At 45.8% G+C, this 18,955-nt stretch overlaps 1 protein-coding gene across 3 annotated transcripts in view; it reads left to right on the top strand.

Moving 5' to 3' along the window:
- The window catches only part of NME9 (NME/NM23 family member 9), a 697,622-nt gene that overhangs the window by 292,772 nt on the left and 385,895 nt on the right, over positions 1-18,955 (top strand). The window lies entirely within an intron of this gene.

The raw sequence follows: 18,955 nt of genomic DNA on the forward strand, positions 1-18,955 counted from the left end.
AGGTGAATTAAATCTGCGCACCCTCCCGCTCAGCTCCGTTCCCCGCAGAAGTAAATCCAGCCGAATGATCAGTGTCCTGCCCACTGCACTGGCAACACTGGACTTAGGACCGCCAAAGGCACCAATGCCACAATATCTAAATCTTCAGTCTCTCTTGGCTCAGGCTCTCACAGCCCTCCGCAACAGTCTGCAAGAGACGTTGAGAACACACTCTGCACCGTCAGTGTGACTAATATTATGTGAATTAAATAATCATAATGTGACGCGGACCCAGCCCTGATAAATAAGTGCCGGTGCTAAGCACCGGAAAGTACCGGCACAAATTAAGCACTGGTCTGGAGCAATGCCAAAATGTGCGTGGATTGCCATTTCATGCATCCAAAAGTTCTAAGGGAGCGATACCTCAAGCTCCTTGCTTCCCGATGTCAACCAGGCCTGCGACGTTCCAGAACTCGGTCTTGAGGAAGGTCCTGAGATCGTTCAAGAAGCCGCACCTGCCAATCATCTTCTCACTCAAAGGAGTCAGGAAAATCTAGTAAGTCCCAAAAAAAGGAGTAGAGGTCAAAGAGGTCTTAGATTTCGCTGCACAAGACTTCGGACGAGTTGCATGACCATCGCACTCTGTGGTGGATCCTGCGCATGGGCCGTTTCGAAGCCTCCCCAAATTTCCTGGAGCGACCCCTCTGGAGCGCCTCCAGGCCTGTAGCTCTGGGAGATTTCTACTGGTTTTCCACCAGTGGGCTTGTCCTCTGTGCCAGCTGAGCTCAAGATATCCAGTGATTAATATGGTGTGGTGCTGGTTGAGGGGTCTTGACCTTCCCCAGCACCTGCTCTAGTGCTGGTGCCCTAACGCCACTGGCAGCACGGACGCCCATCGGTTGCGCCACCTCATCATCATTCCCGACTCTGACATAAAGCCGGACGGGAGTAGTCCACCTCCGGTTCTAGCGCTAACTGCGGCCAGACTGCCCACGTTCGAGTCAGTGCCTTATTTTTATGACAGACCTGAACTGGGTAATGACTGCGAGGGGTGTGTTGACCCTTATGGTTATCAGTCCTTAGAAGACCGTGAGGACACCTGGCATGAGGGTCTGGTTGATGCCAGTAGACTGGACATCTCACCAGATACTTGCCTGATCTTTCCCCGTACCGTGGCTATGGAGGATGGTTCCTCATTTGCAGTGGTCTTGGTGAGGACAGCTGAGGTCTTGGACATTCACTTGCCCTTAGTGGCAGTTAAGACGAATGTCTTGACAGAGGTGCTTCAACTGGGAGTCACTCCATCCAAACCACTTCTCCGTTTCAATAAAGCCCTCACTGATATCCTGCTTGGGGTCTGGTCTAAGCCCTGCACATGATCTCCTGTACACAGGTCAATTGTCCACTACCATCACCCTGCCACAGGGGACCCAGGTTTCTTCTCCCAGTACCCCACCCTGGAGGACTTGGTAGTTCAGGCTTCCACCTCCCGAATCAACCCCGGCACATTCCCTACAACCCCTCTGGACAGGGAATTCAAGAGGTTGGATACCTTTGAGAAGAGGATGTTCTGCTGCCAGCCTAGCACTGCGGTCGGTGAACACCGCATGACTCTTGAGCTGATACACTCATACAATCTGAGACTCAGTTGCGCAAGTGCTGCCTATGGTCTCGGAGGACGCCTGAGTCATACTTTATCAAGCAATTACTGATGGGATAGGAGTAATCAAACTCGCCATACAATGTGGGGTGGATACAACAGATTCGCTGGGCAGATTGATTTTATCGTCTGTGGCTCTTAGGCTCCACGCCTGGTTGGGAACCACTGGCTTTTCGGGGATGTCCACGCCTCGCTCATGGACATGCCCTTTGATGGCTCCTGCGTGTTTGGAGAGAAGGTGGAGTCAGCAATTGAGCGTTTTAAGGACAGCAGGGCTACGGCCAGGTTCATGGGTCTTTCTGTGGCTCCTTGCCAACCCCAGTCCCTTTCCTGGCCAAGGAAGGGGCTTCCAGCTGCGTCGCTACCCTCCCAGCCGTCACGGCCATCAGGTTGCCCTACCTTTTCATGGCCGAGGACGCGGTTCCCCCAACCATGTGGGACAGGTATCCAGAAGTTGGCCCAGTCCACCGCCCCCTCCTGGCAGCCACAGCCTCTATATCCCTTTAGTTTTCCTTCCAGGTATCGAGGGCATCCAGTGGGGGATGGGGAGGGGGGGGGTGGGATATGCCATAACCTGCACTACTGTAGGCCAATAACATCAGGCTGAAGGAGGACCAACTCTCCTTACTCTGTCTGAAAGCGTTGACTTGGCCAAGGGAGCCATAGAGAGGGTGCTGACGTCAGAAGTAGTTATCACAAAAGACAAATTGGCCCCTGTGGCTCTAGCCCAACCTTTGGGGTCTTTCACCCGAATATGGACTTGTTTGGCATAAAGGATGCTTTGGTGAATGTTGGATGGCCGATGGTGAAGTCTGACACCCAGGGGGTGAGTGAGACCATCTTGAATTGTGCGAGTCCATAATACAGGATTAATCGAGTAACCCATTAGCTAGTATGCACACCTCGATGAAGCAACACCTACATTGTAAGGTCAAAGAGCCGAAAGGTTGGGCTAGAGACACAGGGTCCCGTTTGTGTTTTATTATAACTGCAGTTTTTGGGGAGAATACGAACAACAGTCCATCGCCGTGAAGGCAAAACCAGCTCCCACTCCCTTGGACCAGGCAGAAGTAGGGTCTTGTGTGATCAGATGTCAGAAGGAGGTCGTGGTTGCTATTCTTGTTAATTTCTGATGCTGAAGAAGAACGGAAGCTTCTGTCCTATATTAGACCTGAGATCTCTCTCTCACTTCCTCACGAAGGAGAAATTCAAAATGTCTACGCTAAGTTCTGTATGCCTGAACCTAGCTGAACCTAGAAGACTGATGGTAGTGTTGGGCTTGCTGGATGCATATTTGTACATTCCCGTCTTGCCTGCCTACAGACTTTACCTGTGGTTCACTGTAGGCCAAGAGCACTTTCAGTTTACTATGCTCCCCTTTGGCCTTACCAGCACCCCTCGGGTGTTCACCAAGGTGATGGAGGTGTTTGCAATGAATATACAGAGATCAAGGATGACAGTTTTCCCCTATGTTGGCAATTGACTGTTGCCCCAGTATTGGACTTTCATAGATTCCCATGCTTTGTATCATTCCCCGTCGTCGGAATGGGAGCCTCAGTAACATAAAAATACCATAGCAGTAGGTACAAAAGAGAAAGAAAGGCCTAGGCCTCATCTCATTTTGTAGCCTATCCGCCTCTTTTTGTAAAAAAGACCAAAACAATTGTAACAACCAATCAGAGTAGCCTCACCCCATAGAACGTTCCTGAGAGAGCCTCAGAGCCTCAGATTTTCCACCGCACATTGTGCTTAGGGAGTCTCCACTGAGCTCTGCTCAGATTTCTCTTCAGTTTGGAATTTTTTCCATTTCTTTAACTTTACTATGTCTGACAAGGAGAATAAGGCTTTATTTAGAGCTTGTGCTACCTGTTCAAAGAAGAGGCTGTTTGTTGAGGACAAGCATAAAGACTGTATCTACTGCTTGTACCCAGATCACAAGGCCACAAATTGTAAGATCTGCAGAACATTTTCTATGAAGACCTTGAGAGACAGGGAAGGCCGCTTGTTGACTTGGTTGCAGAAAATGAAGTCACGCAAGGAGGTTTTGTCATCTGACAGTGAGGATTCTTCCTCAGCTGCGTCCTCCAGAAGATCCAAGAAAAGGGGTAGGTCCTCCCCTTCAACTTCTACTGAGCCCCCTGTTAAGGCCTTAGAAAAGACCTCTGATAGGTCTGAAAGGCCCAGTACCAAACAATCTCCTCACCGAGGTGTAAAGGATCGGCTGGGACAGACTGAGGAGACACAGTCATCTAAGAAGATACAGAAAAGTCTTTCTGTTGCTTCTCCACCATCTGAAAAGGAGAAGGGATTCAAGAAACCTTCTGCTGTCCCTCAGGAAGGAAGATCGGACAAGAAACCACGTCCGTCGACGACGAACTCATCTGGTACGTCGACCACAACTTCCAAAAAGGACTTGGGTTCAGGTACAGCTCCGTTGACGGGCCCGTCGACGGCAGCTTCGTCGACGGCGGCTGCATTGATATCTTCGTCGATGTTTAAGGTACCTGTTTCCTGCTCATTGATGATGGTGTTTACGTCTTTGACGTCGACGATAATGACGACGAAGATAGTGTCGAGGGCAGCGACGACGACGACAGCTATGATGATTCTGACGACGAGCTGTCCCATCGACAACGATTTCGCCGGCATTCCGGTCGACGACCTGTCCGTCGACGAAGTCGTCGACGATTCAAAGGGTCCACATCTCTATAAAGAGGCAGCAAATCACTCCAGAGATGACATCTCCTCGCCGTGTAACACCCTTACCTCAAACTTTGCTTCTTGAGGAGGAGTCTGATGATGATAAAGATGGTCCTTATGGGGATGCTTATAGCTCATCCGAACTCCAAGTAAAATATCATGATTCGGATTCTGAGGAATACTATACAGAAGAACGCCATTTTGTTCAACAAGAGAGGCCTCCACAAAAATCGCGTCAGGATATGGTGGCAATGCCGTCCTCTCTTATAACGGACTTACAGATGATGCTACAAGACTACAGGAAAAGGTTTCCGTCACAACCCTCAGACCAGAAAGCGCATCCTCCTTCTCCATCTGCTCTGGCAGTTGCAGTGACACCTATGGTTTCTCGAGTTTCGGAACCAGAACCAAGAGAAAGCCATCAGGAGGTTGTGACTATTCAGGATGATGTCTCATCTGATGAAGATCTTCAGGTAGATCCACCTCATGACCCCGATAGAGGTTGGGACAATGATGTTGTTCAAGAACCAGCTTCACCAGTGCCGGATACTGCTACCTCCCCTCCAGCAGACACTGGAGGTTTCCATAATCTTATGGAGAGGGCGTCCAAGAGATTTGGCCTTCCGATTACGTCAGTGCAATCAGACTGTTTTCTTTATGACTTCAAAGAGCTTTATAGAAAATCCATCCGTTCAATACCGATAATTGAACATGTGTGGTCGGAAGGTACTAAGGTGATGCAGAATCCTGCTACAGTCATCCCGGTTCTTCCCCGGCTGGAGAAGAAGTATAAAGCTCCAGAAAGCAGTCCCGCTTGCCTGACTGGTCAACCGAAGCCGGACTCAGTTATTTCCCAGGCAGCGCAAAGTAAGTCCAAGAATCCATCGCGCCCCTTACGACACCGCCAGACAAGGAAGGGAGACGTCTGGACAATGTGGGAAAAAGGTTCTCTTCTATGGCTAGCCTGCTGGTTAGAGCTGCTAATGCTCTTGCTATCTTGGGTAGATATGATCGCCAGATGTGGTGCGATTTATCCCCGTTTGTTGACCAACTTCCAGATAGTGCGAAAGATGAGACCAGAAAGATACTGGTGGAAGGGGAGCGTTCATCTTCAGAGGTGATAGATTGTGCTATGGACATAGCAACTACCGCTTTCCGAGCTGTAGTGGGTTCAGCAGTTTTAAGGCATCAGGGCTGGCTGCGGGCAACCTGGTTTCGCCAGGAAGTTCAAAATAAGATCTTGGACTTACCTTATGACGGAGAAATGCTTTTTGGAAAGCATGTAGATGATGCCCTTCAAGACATCAAGAAGGACACGGCAAGGTCCTTGGGGACATTGCATTAGCGCAAAGTTCCTTTCAGAGGTGCGAGAGGGAGAGGATTTTCATAGTATAGAGGGGGCAACCAACAGCACTACTCTTCTTACTCACAGTCCTCTCAGTCATACAAACCCCAATACTCACAGCGCCAAGGTCAATCTGCGTCTTTCTCTCGCCAACCACCAAGAGGACGACAGGGACGTCAGGGGAGAGATACGCCTAAACGTCAATACCGGCTTCATGGCTCTGTCTACTGTTCCTCCCCCTCTAGTAACATCAGTGGGGGGCAGGATATCACAATACCTCCACAACTGGAAAATTATTACACGGATCGGTGGGTGCACAACATCGTACAATTCGGCCACACACTAGAGTTTTAAGAGTTTCCACCATCCAGAGCTCCTCACGCCACGGAATCGAAACATCTAAATCTTCTACGTCTCGAAGTTCAACAGCTTCTCATCAAAGGGGCGATAGAATCGGTTCCTCAGACCCAACGAGGGAAAGGATTCTATTCCAGGTTGTTCCTGGTTCGCAAGACGGAAGAAAAGTGGCGCCCAATTCTAGACCTGAGGGAGCTCAACACCTATCTCATAAAACTCTCTTTTTGTATGGTTTCTCTCCAGGATATATTGCGTCTCCTAATTCCTAGCGATTATATGGCAACTCTAGATCTAGAGGACGCATATTTTCATGTTCCCATTCATCCGGCCCACAGGAGGTATCTTCGCTTTACAGTAACCAAGAGCCACTTTCAGTTCAAAGTCCTACCTTTCGGACTAAGATCAGCACCACGGATATTTACAAAGGTATTGGCACCAGTGGCAGCTTTTCTCGGAAGGCAGTCTCTGCAGGTGTTTCCCTACCTGGACGACTGGCTGATAAAAGCTCCTTCTTCTCGGGATGCTCTAAAAGCAGTCGAGGATTGTATTCAACTATTCAGTCATCTAGGTCTGGGTCTAAACAGAAGCAAGTCGGTTCTTCTTCCGTCCAGGTCAGCAAGATTTCTGGGTTCCTTTCTGGATATTGCTCATTGCAGAGCTTTTCCTTCAGAGGAGAGGAAAAACAAACTGATTCTTGCTGCCAACCGATTTCAAAGGAAACAAATTCTTTCAGTCCGTCAGTACAAGTCCCTTCTAAGGTCGATGTCATCTTGCATTGCATTGATTTCGCACTGCCGGCTTTACATGCGTACCCTGCAGGAACAACTGGACATGCAATGGCGTCAAGCAGAGGGGTCCTTCGAGGACAAGATAAAGATAACTCCTATCATGAAGAAAGCAGTCAGGTGGTGGACCATAGCAAGCAATATCGAGGAAGGTCTCTCCTTCACGGTTCCCCCCTCTCCGTTAGTTCTAACCACAGACACCTCTCTGGAAGGCTGGGGAGCAACATTACAGGATCTTCAAGTGAGCGATCACTGGTCTCTAGAGCTTCGCACCTTTCATATCAATTTACTGGAACTGCGAGCAAATCGTCTAGCTCTTCAGGCTTTCTTTCCAAAGATTCGGGGTTCTACGGTTCCAGTGCCTACAGACAACACGACGGCCATGCATTATGTGAACAAGCAGGGCGGAACAAAATCCAAGCTTCTTTCAAAGGAGATCTGGGAATGGGCTATTTATCACCAGATTTGTCTCTCTGCAGAACACCTTCCAGGTTCCCTCAATGTGGAGGCAGATTCATTGAGCCGCCTAAGGTCGGTCTCCCACGAATGGGAATTGGATCAGGGGACTCTCGAAAGGATATTCTCTCGTTGGGGCACTCCTCTTATAGACCTGTTCGCGACCCCAGAGAACAAGAAATGCCAACTCTACGCAAGCAGGTATCTCCATCGAGGGTCATTGGGGAATGCCCTTTCGATAGCCTGGTCAGGTGCATTTCTTTACGCCTTTCCACCGATTCCTTTGATACCAAGGTTACTGAGGAAACTCAAGACGGAACCCTGCACCATGATTTTAATAGCCCCGGCTTGGGCCCGCCAGTTTTGGTACACAGAGCTCCTCCTTCTGTCTCGGGGTCATCGGGTTTTCCTATGCCCCATTCCTACCCTGCTGACAATGTCCCAGGGCCAAGTGATGCATCCGGACCCGAGCTCTTTGCAATTGACAGCTTGGCTCCTGAACACCGGGAGTTCAATGCGTTAGATATTCCTCAAGATTGCAAGGACATTTTAGCTCAAGCTCGGGCTCCTAGTACAAACAGGACTTATCGAGCAAAATGGAAGAGTTTTTGTGCATGGTGCCAAAAGAAAAACCTTCATCCTTTTACTTCGGCTCCTCATAAGATCTTACCGTACATATTGTCTTTGGCAAAATCAGGTCTTCAACACTCCTCCATTAAGGTATATCTGGCAGCGATCTCTAGTTTCAGGCGAACAACCTCTGGTCCTTCTCTTTCGTCCGCGAGGGTGATCAAACAATTCCTGAAGGGTCTATTCAGAGCTTTCCCTCCGGTGAGACCTCCTCCTCCGATTTGGCAGCTCAACCTGGTCCTTACCCATCTCATGAGGGATCCTTTTGAACCAATCCATAAAGCTGACATGAAGTTTGTGTCATGGAAAGTTGCTTTTCTTCTAGCGATAACAACAGCTAGGAGGATTGGAGAGCTTCAAGCTCTCACGATTATTGAACCTTTCTTGCAGTTCAAAAAGGAGTCTTTGATTTTACGGACAAATCCAAAATTTATCCCAAAAGTCCCTTCAGATTTTCACCTAAACGAACCTATAGTGCTGAAGTCTTATTTTCCTCGACCTTCATCTCTGGCGGAGAGGTTTCTCCACACTTTGGATGTCCAAAGATGCTTAAAGTTTTATCTTCAACGTACAAAGGCATTCAGGAAGACATCGCAACTTTTTGTCGCTTTTGGCGCTCCAAGAAAAGGTTTACCCCTGTCAAAGCAGGGGATATCCCGATGGATTGCCAGCACAATTCAGTTCTGTCATCAGGCGGCAGGGAAGCTGCTGAAAGGATGGATCAAGGCTCATTCTACGAGATCAGTGTCATCGTCTACAGCTTTGTTCTCTGGTGTCCCTATCAAGGACATTTGTAGGGCAGCTACCTGTTTGGATTCTTCCACAAGAAGTGACGCAGCAGTCGACCAACCAGTCCTGAGGATTTTATTCCTGTGAGCGGTGAGCTTTCCCTTCTAATGCTCCTTCCTTTATTGCACATTTTGTATTTGATGATAATGCTTATACTGTGTTATGCTGTTATGCATGTAACAAAATGTGCATTTGTGGCTTAGTGCTAGCTACTCTGATACAAAGCATGGGAATCTATGAAAGTCCAATACTGGGGCAAGAAAACAAGTTACTTACCTGTAACTTTGGTTCCCCAGTATTGGTACTTTCATAGATTCCCATGCGCCCACCCGCCTCCCCTGGGAAAGCTCAGCCTTCAGCAAATGTAATTACTTTTACACAACAGCTACGAAAATCTGAGGCTCTGGGGCTCTCTCAGGAAGGTTCTATGGGGTGAGGCTACTCTGATTGGTTGTTACAATATTTTTGGTCTCTTTTACAAAAAGCGGCAGATAGGCTACAAAATGATATGAGGCCTAGGGTAATGATACAAAGCATGGGAATCTATGAAAGTACCAATACTGGGGAACCAAAGTTACAGGTAAGTAACTTGTTTTTTTGAAGGGGACCTCGTCCCAGGCAATCATCCCCCATCTCTAGACTATGGCCAACCTTCTGCACTCTCTGGGGTTCGCTATGAATGTCCCATAGTCACACCAGACTCCTTCTCAAACGCTCCCCTTCATCTGAGCTGTTCTGTGCACAGTGCAGGTTCTGGCCTATCCTCCCATAACAGCGAGTTAAGGATATTCAGGCTATGATACTGATGTTTCAGCCTATATCCTGGATTTCGGGGAGGCTTACTCTGATGCTGCTGGGCCTCATTGACTCCGCATCATGCTTGTGACACATACCCATTAGTATATGCAGGCTCTGCAGTGGAACCCAAGGTTCCAGTGTGTACAGCATCAGGGAAATCTCTCTGACATGGTCCAGATCTCGAAGGAAACTGCAAAAGACCTGCAGTGGTGGCTGACGAACGACGATTGGGTCACTGGCAGACTCATCTCCTTTCCCCAACAAGTGACAGATGCACTAGTCTGGGGCCTGGGAGGCATTTGGGAGAGGTGGAGATCAGAGGACTGGTCTCTGGCTGGATTCAAGCTTCATATCAATCTGTTTGAGCTTCAGGCAATCTGTCTGGCTTTTTAAGCCTTTCTTCCTTCAATCAAGGAAAGACTGGTGCAGGTGTTTATGGACAACACCACTGCCATGTGGTACTGCATTACACAGGGCAGGGTGGGGTCATGGACCCTTTGTCAGGAGTCGCTACACCTCTGGACGTGGATGGATCATCAGGGCATATCCCTCATGGTTCAACACCTGGTAGGCTCTAGGAATGCCTTAGTGGATGAACTCAGCTGTTGATTCCTAGTGGATCGTGAATGGCGTCTCCATCCGGAGGTGGTGCAATGACTCTTTCAAGAGTGGGAGACCCTTGGGTAGATCTGTTGGCAACTGTTGAGAACACACAATGTCAGCAGTTTTGCGCTCTGGAGTTTCCAAGTCATCTCTTGCTCAGAGACGTTTTTCCTCTCAAGTAGAACTCTGGCCTCCTTTATGCCTTTCTGACAATACCACTGCTGCCCAGAGTTCTCAAGAAAATCAGGAACGACCTGACTCTTGTGGCTCCGGATTGGGTACAGAGAATCTGGTATCCGGGCTGTTAAGCATCATCATCAGTCCTCCGGCAGGCTGCCTCTCCGGTAGGATCTTCTGTCGCAGCAACAGGGCAGGGTTCTGCACCCAAACCTGAAAATGCTTTGCCTTCATGTTTGTAGATTGACAGCTTTCAACCTTCCACCCAAAGTCTGCAATGTTATTTTGGCAGCCATGCGTATACTCTTGCCATTGGAACATGTTGGTGACGTGGTGTACAGCTGAACATGTTGATCCTCTTCACTCCATTGAATGAATGAATGAAATCATTTTATAAAGCAATCAATTACCCAAAGGTGTCTTAGCGACAAATGGATGATAAAAAAAACTCCTCCTGATGAAGGACAACTATGGAAGCAGCCAACTGACCTGTCTTCAAGTTTTTCTGTTTGTTCTTTCCTTGGTCCAACAGGGCTCTGCTTTGGGAACGTTAAAGTGTTATATTTCTCCGCATTTCAGCATTTCTGTAATTGCAGATCAGCCATTCCTCGTCGAATCCCTGATTGTAAATAAGTTCTTTAAAAGTCTCCTGCATGTGTTTCCACCAGTGCCTTTTATAATGCCCCAGTGGGACCTCAACCTGATTCTTACATGTGCATTCCCTTTGATCTGCTCCACAACTGCCTACTCAGACTTCTAACCATCAAAACGGCCTTTATAGTGGCAATAAAATCTGCCTGGAGGGTCAGTGATTTGCAGGCTCTGTCTGCCAACTCTCCATACCTTAGCTTCTACCCAGACAAACTTGTCCTTTGAACTTCAGCATCCTTCTTCCCAACGGTTGTTAATCCTTTCCTTGTAGGCCTGCCTACATTCTTCGCTTCGCCTCACCCTTCTAAAGAAAATGAGAGACTCCACCAACTGGACCCAAAAAGAGTGTTATCATTCTACCTTGATTTCACTTGTGAGTTTCGGGTGGATGATCAAATGTGGTATATCGGAGTCAAGAAAGGGAAGGCAGTGCCGAAGTGGACCATCTTGCAATGGATGGCGCTCTGCATCAAACTTTGCTTCGCAGTGGCCAAAAAGCAATCACCTGAAGGTTTGCACACTCACTCTACCGGAGCCCAAAGCTATGACCACTGCATTAGCCCACAGAGTTCCTGGCCTGGATATCTGTCAGGTAGCAACGTGGGCCACTTTCACATGTTTACGAAGCACTACTGCTTGGCCACTCAGGTCATGTGTTATGATTACCTTGCCCTTTTGGTCTACAGGACTTTTTTGTCTAATTCATGTTGCAGCTCCACCTCTGTGGAGGTATTGCTCTGGTATCTATTGTAATGTAGCGACCTGCAACTAGAAGTCTTTAACAGATGAATACATTACTTAACTTCAGTAATGCCTTATGCGCTTGGGACTATCTAGCAGCAGATTCCTTACAGACCCTCCCATCCTCCCTGCTTTTCAAACGGATTATTGGGTAAAGGATTTACCACTTTAAGGGCCATAGCTTAGCACACCAGTAGCCAGTGTTCCTCATGGCTCCACACTTCTGATGTGGAAAGTTGCAAAAAGAAACTGATGTCAGCACTCTGGGGTGACACCTATATAGGCACTGCGCATGTCACTTCTGGTGGGGATGATGTCCCTTGGAGCTAAATAACGCCATCTACCAGCCTGTCAAAAGTTTCTGGATCCGGTCCTGGGGATTATTCAAATGTGGAAAATGCAGCTTGATAGAGTCTTTACCAAATAAGGCATTACCAAAGGTCGGCAACTTGTTAATTTACAATTAATAATTAATTTATAATTGTTACTTTCCACCTTATTCCTCTACAGAGCAAACAGCCTGCAAATAACATGTAATGAAGATAAATCTGTATTGCATAATTCACTGAATAAATATCAATCATATAATTAAATAAAATGTATTAAATAATTCTTAATCAATTATTACCTAATTAAATTCCCAATCTATCTTACCTACAAACCCAACAACCCGCTACAACACTATGAACTCTATTAAAAATGAAATAAAAAAAACTCTAAATCACCTACATTTACAAGCTAAATGTTAAATGCAATTAATAACATATAAACAGTAGTAACACATAAAATTAATATATCAACTAAAACACATTAAAATAATAAAAATAAAAAAACCCTCTCTACATGCGACCCAGTCTGATAGGGTTGTAATAACCTAGTGCAAGTATCTGAATCATATAAGTCCAAGTGGGATGAGACAGCCATACGTTTGGTGCGCTGTACACAGCTCTGGTCAGTTGGCATCATGTAATATCCCCAGCCCTGCCTCCCACATATTCCTCTGCTGCGCTAGGGGATCTCAAATGTTTAAGACCAAAGATTTGTAAATCTGGAAAAAGTCCTTCTTAACAATGGATTCTATGGTTGATTTGGCTTCAAGAGAGCTGAAGTCTGGTAGGTCGATAAATATTTTGGGTAAAATTTTAAAGCATGACGAATGTGTAAATAACAATAGAACTTAGTATATGTAAGTCAAACCTGCCCTTCAACTCGTCAAAGAATTTGATGCACAATCCACCCAGCTTAGAAATGCCTCTTTAGTCCCAAGCTCAGAATCCCTTTCTGACTCTTTACCTGTTGCAGGCAACTCCCCTGCTAAAGCAGGGTTTCCCTAGTATACTACGTCTCCAATTTAATCAGTTTCAGGGTGTTAGTCCAGATAGCTATGGTCACTTGCATAGGGTAGGATAGAGAAGTAACATTCTTAACATCTCTGTCCCGTTCATTAAATCTAATTTGAATCTATATGCAGGATTATCCCAGTTGCCAAACATCCAGTGCTTGAGAGTGCTTAGATGCAAGGCAATACAATTGTAACTATGCTTTGCCTTGGCCTCCATTGAATAGAGACAGGATGCACTTGTCAATTAGAGACCCAGTGTGTCTTTTCAGCCCAGAGGAACGCTTGAATCTGGGCCTTAAACCTCAGGAAAAAGTATTTGGAAGTATGGAGGGGAGGTTTTTCAAAGTATAAAGCAGTTTTTGGAGCAGTATAATTTTGAACATGTCTCCTCTGCCTTCTGTTGTACGAGGGAGGCAATGCCATGTCTGTATATATCTCTGGACATGGCCTAGGAGTGGAGCTATATTTTTGATTTAGTCTTCTTATAATATATATACTATAATATATCAGCCTAGATATTTGAAGCCTTCTGGCATTGAGTATCTGGCTCTTGTCCAGGCTCTGACATCTTCCCCACCTTGTACTGTAATATATGCAAGGTTGTCCCAATAAAGTATAAGCCCAGATGCCTCGCTATAAATCTTCAGCAGCTGCATCTGGCGAGGGTCAGACATAGCAGGTTTTATAGAAAAACAAGAGTTAGATTGTCTGCATATAGAGCAATCTGCCTCTCATGACGTTTTCCCAGCACAAACGACACACTTGCACATTGTTCCTTCCTTCTCCAATAGGCCAGGGGCTTAACCACTAATATGATTAAAAGAAGGGGCAGGGTTCAGCCCTGCGTTGGGCCCATTTCTATTGCAAATGGCGAGGATAGAGAACTGTTAAGCAGAACTTGAGGATATTTGGATGCAAACAAGGTCTCAGCAAACCTTTGGAAACAGGGATTGAAGTTCACAATGGACAGCATTTGATGCAAGAAATATCAACTAATAGAGATGAACACCTTATCAGAATTAATCATAATAAAGGCACACAGATCCTCAAATTCACTTATTCTGGTTGTGATCAGGTATAATCACCGTAGGAAATGTAGAGTGCTGTGGCCTGGCATAAATTTGCTTAGGTCTTTACGAACCAATATTTGGATCAGGGGTCTCCAATCTTTGCAGTACGAAGAGCTATTTCCTGTCAATGAAAGTTCCCCGAAGCTACTAGCACATTTTATTACTTTTAAATAGTGACCACATATATTAAAATTACACTATTACCACCCTAACCAGGACTATCAATAATGACCACCTAAGCATTTCGAGCGAGGTTACCAGCAGAAAGGCCACGAAAAAAATTATAAATATGAAATGCCTCCAACTAATTAATAAGATAACAAACAAATCATCTTGGACCAGATGTATCAAGCCTTTTTCCCGTTGGCAAATGGGCCGATTCTCAGAATCTGGCCGTTTGCGAACAGGAAAAAGCCTTTTGGGATTTATCATCCCAAAAGGCCCTCGGAAAATAAGGAATCACAACATTTGCGATTCCCTATTTTGCAAATTCATATAAGGAATCACAAATTACCTCCAACTTCAAGTTGGTGGTAATTTGCAAGTTCCTAGAAAAATTCACTCTTTGGCCTTTTTCAAAGTGCCATGTGGTGCCACATGTGCACATATACATATTTCTGGGGTGCAATAGGATGTCCTTCTGGCACCCTTGCACCTTGAAATTGCATTCGCAATTTGCGAGTACCTATTGGGTAATCGCAAATTGCAAATGTCTTCCCATTCATTCCTATGGGCCTCTAGGTCCATAGGAATTAATGGGAAGGTGTTCCTTAATTGCGAATCGCAAAAGGAATATGTAGGAATTGCAAAAACCTACATACATTGCATTTTGCGAGTCCTTAATAGTGAGTCGGTAAAATTTACTATAAGGACTCGCAAACTGTAATGATGATACATCTGACCCAAATAATTAATACCACTTTCTATTTTGTGCAAACTCAATTTTCCAGAATTTTGTTTTCTAAAATAAAAACTTGTCAAGATTAGTTTTCATTTTTTAAGTTATACATAGTCCACAAACATCAGCTTTTAATTTTCATTGAGTACTTACATCCAAACGCCTCATTCTGCTTCAAATGGCCAGGTATTACAATCATAGGCTTGGAAGCTCGCCATAACTAAGGATGCCTTTAATGTGCCAAAATGTGCATATACACTGACTAATGCACATGGGCACTGAATTGTCTCAGTTCTGAATAATACCCAGCTCTCCTCAACTTGTGGGCTGACCATGCGTCTTACTAACACTTTCAATCTGGCTCCTGCAATCTCATGTGTTGGTGGGTCAGCATTGGATACTGCTCAGTTTACTTCTGGTACTCTACTTTCATGACCCATTGTTCACATACATTGTGTGACTGACAAAGCAGACCCTACATCATGATGATCTGCTTTTGTCCTAGCTAGATTGAGTGGAGAGAAACGATCAGGTAACAGACCCCACAGACCAACTTTGTGTGTTTGGATCATATCATGAATATTTGCCATTGGTTTGGCTGGTGGTGTAAGGGTCGAAAGGAGCAGTTCTGCCCTCTTTACTATGAAGAGACCTTCTGAATGAAGTACTGGGCTTAGATTCACCTCTAAGAGCTGCATTGAGAGTGCCGATGAGCTACTAGTAGCTCACAAGCTACTTGTTGGAGGCCCCTGATATGGATCATGCCTCACAACTTGTTAGTAATTATCTTTTGCTAACACAATCACTTCAATATTTATTAAGAAGATCAGACAGTAAGACAAGTTTTTTGTTAGCGGTCTGGCCATGTTTAGGTATAGCTATAGTATCAATTGACTGGTCTGCAGGGATAGTCCTTTTGCTTTGTGGTCCTATAGGACCCTCCCAGTGTTATGTCCATTCCTAAGACCCACTTCCTCTGCAGAGCATTGATTTGATATTGATTCACAGGGTGAAAAGTCCATGTTTCGAAGTACCTATCAGAAGGACAGGAGACTTACCTTCGATAATAATGTTTCTGAATGCTCTAGCTATACGCACATTACTCACAGTTTGCCTCCGTCCCCATTCTGTAGACTGTACATTTAAGAGTTAATAATGTTCCAAGCTAGAGTTTGCAAGCAGTCAATGTCCTCAATCTGTCTGTGACACTCCATGTCTACTTGGACTAGGAGAGATGGGCATAGTTAGGAATATGCGATTAGAGAGAGCATCCTCTTGAAAGAGTGTTATCATAGCTATTTCAATTGTACCTCATTAGTTACATGGAGAATGATGCTGATGTCAGATGGTATGTGGCTTGCCAAAGGCAGAGTTATGTTTCCTACACTAACCTATCCGGGTTTAAAGTCAACCCCGACTTCTGGATTACCCATGTTTATCTTGAAGGCTGACACCTTTTCGGGTACCTGTATTTACAGCAGCAGTTCCTCAATTTAGGTGTGTAGAAAAAGTCATAGGCACTGTCTGAAAAAATCTGAAGTTTCAATTACCCTCTTCCCTCCAGATGACATCTATTAGATCATTATCTGTGATTCATTTTGCCTGTCGCTCCATGGAGACACAGCTCGCACCGAAGCTGGGAGAGAGGGAACCCCTGTCTCTTCCCCCTCCTGATAAGGAACTTACCAGAGTGTTGGTCACTATCACACACTTTAGCTTTATGGCTTTGGTAGTTCCCCAGAGTCACCTTATGAATTGATTTTTTAACCCAAACTTGAACAGAATGTATTTTTTCAGTATGCCTCAGTCTGTGCCGTCAAAGGCCTGGTTTCATGTATTTAAAACACTATTATTCAGGCATTTATGATGGAAGGTTCTTCGAAATAGGAGAAGTGATATGTGCCTATTTGACACCCACCTGCATGTCTCAAACAGAAATTAGTATTGCTTATTTATTTTTTTTAAACATATTTTATTGTTTGCATTCCATCAACATTGCAACATACTGTACAGTCGACAGGTACAGACACATAACACTCCGATTCAAATACTAGTTCAGTCCCATCCCATCAGTTCTTAAGCTATCAAAGCATACATCAGTTCCATAATACGATGATGGCGGGGCAGATCATATGTCAACTATATTATGCTTCTCAGTATAGAGTGTCTGAATCCACTTACCAGAGCTATTCCTAATCCCAATCAAAACGAACCCCCTCCCTCCTCACCGGTGTGTATCATATCAAGTACCATATATAAAGCACATTTCTTGATCCAGCAACTATCCAATAATTTCCCACACTTGTCGCACAAGGGGCCTCCCTAAAATACTCCTTCTGACAACTACTCCTTCTCAAACTGTTGGGCGGATAGAGATTGCACCAATGTCTCCCATGCTTTCGCCGGGTCCAGGGCTTTCTCGCTGTTCAAGCGTCCTGCCTGTTGAAATCTAATAACACTCTCGCTACTAGCCCATTTTGCCATTTCAGCCCTCCACCTCTTGCTGTTTGGACTCTCCTTCGACTTTCCAGTGCATTGTTATTTCTCTCTTTGCCAGTAATAATCCCATATCTATAAATTTACTTGTCACTTTTGTCTTGGAGGTATGAGGAAACCAATGTAATATACACGTTGCCATATCTAAAGCTAATTGACGCTCAGTGACTGCAGCTAACAGGCTTACCACCTCGTCACAATAATCCCCCAGCTTTGGACATTCCCACAGCATGTGTTCTAGCTCCACCCCCTCACTTGCGCACCGAGGGCATGCCGCACCATGAACCCTAAAATACTTCTGAATCTTACCCGGTGTCAAATATGCTCTGTGTAGTATAAAGAAGTGGACCAGTTGTAACCTTGCGTTCCTAGTACTTTTACGCAGAATGTGTCCCCATGTAGCCTCCGGTATGGACTTCCCAATGCCTGCCTCCCATTTTAGTCGCAATGTATCCAGTGGGGCCAATCCCTCATTCAGCATTCTTGAATAAAGGCATGTGACTGCTTTAAATATCCCTGCTGCCATCACTACGTACTGACACGCCATCGTTGTTTTGGGCTCCACCAAACCCTCCCTCCAATGTTTCCGAATAGCATACACTAGAGCGGCGTGTACCAAAAATCCTCCCCGGGAAGATCATACCTCTCCTGTAATGCCTGATAAGTCAGTAATTCACCATCCTTGTATAAATTCCCCAGTACCTGGATCCCGGCCTGCTCCCACTTCATCAAGGACGACCAGTCCCCACCATGGGGCAACGCGGTAATCAGCCCTAATGGTATCTCAGGCGCATATGGATGCAGCACTCCTGCCCTACGTTGGCTGCGATTCCAGCATAATCGCAACGTTTTCTCTTCTAATGAGAGATCCCTAAGGTTAAGCTTTTGTTGTAATATTATAAAAGAGAGAACATGCCTCGGAATCCCTGTACCTCTCAAATTCTCAGGGCCTCTAAATTCCATTGCAACTGCTTGCGTCAAGACCTGAAGTTGAGCTGCCAAATAATAAAGCTCCAAATCAGGAACCGCTAGCCCGCCTTCTACCTTCAGTCGTACCAGCGTTGTTAGAGCCACCCGTCGCCTGCCAGAACCCCATAGGAACCCCACAATCATGGTTTTCAGTAATTTAAAGACAGAACCGGTATCCAGATGGGCAACGTTCTAAAAAAATACAGCAGCCTAGATAGTGCTACCATCTTCAATAATGCAATCCGACCCATCACGACAATGGAAGCGTAGACCAAAATGCCATGCTGCCTTTCAGATCTCTCACAAATCTCCCTATGTTCCCTTCCACCAGATTGTTGACCCTATGATAGACATGCACCCCCAGGTCTGGCAGACACGTCGACTCCCAGCGCACTTTTTGTGATAACCTAGGTGGTAGCCTGCCGGGAGTCACCGGGAACAAACACGTCTTAGCCCAATTTACCCTTAGTCATGAAATGTCACCAAACACTGACAACAAGCTAGCAGCC

Source organism: Lissotriton helveticus, chromosome 3_1 (genome assembly GCF_964261635.1).
Source record: "Lissotriton helveticus chromosome 3_1, aLisHel1.1, whole genome shotgun sequence".
NCBI classification, from domain to species: Eukaryota; Metazoa; Chordata; class Amphibia; order Caudata; family Salamandridae; genus Lissotriton; species Lissotriton helveticus.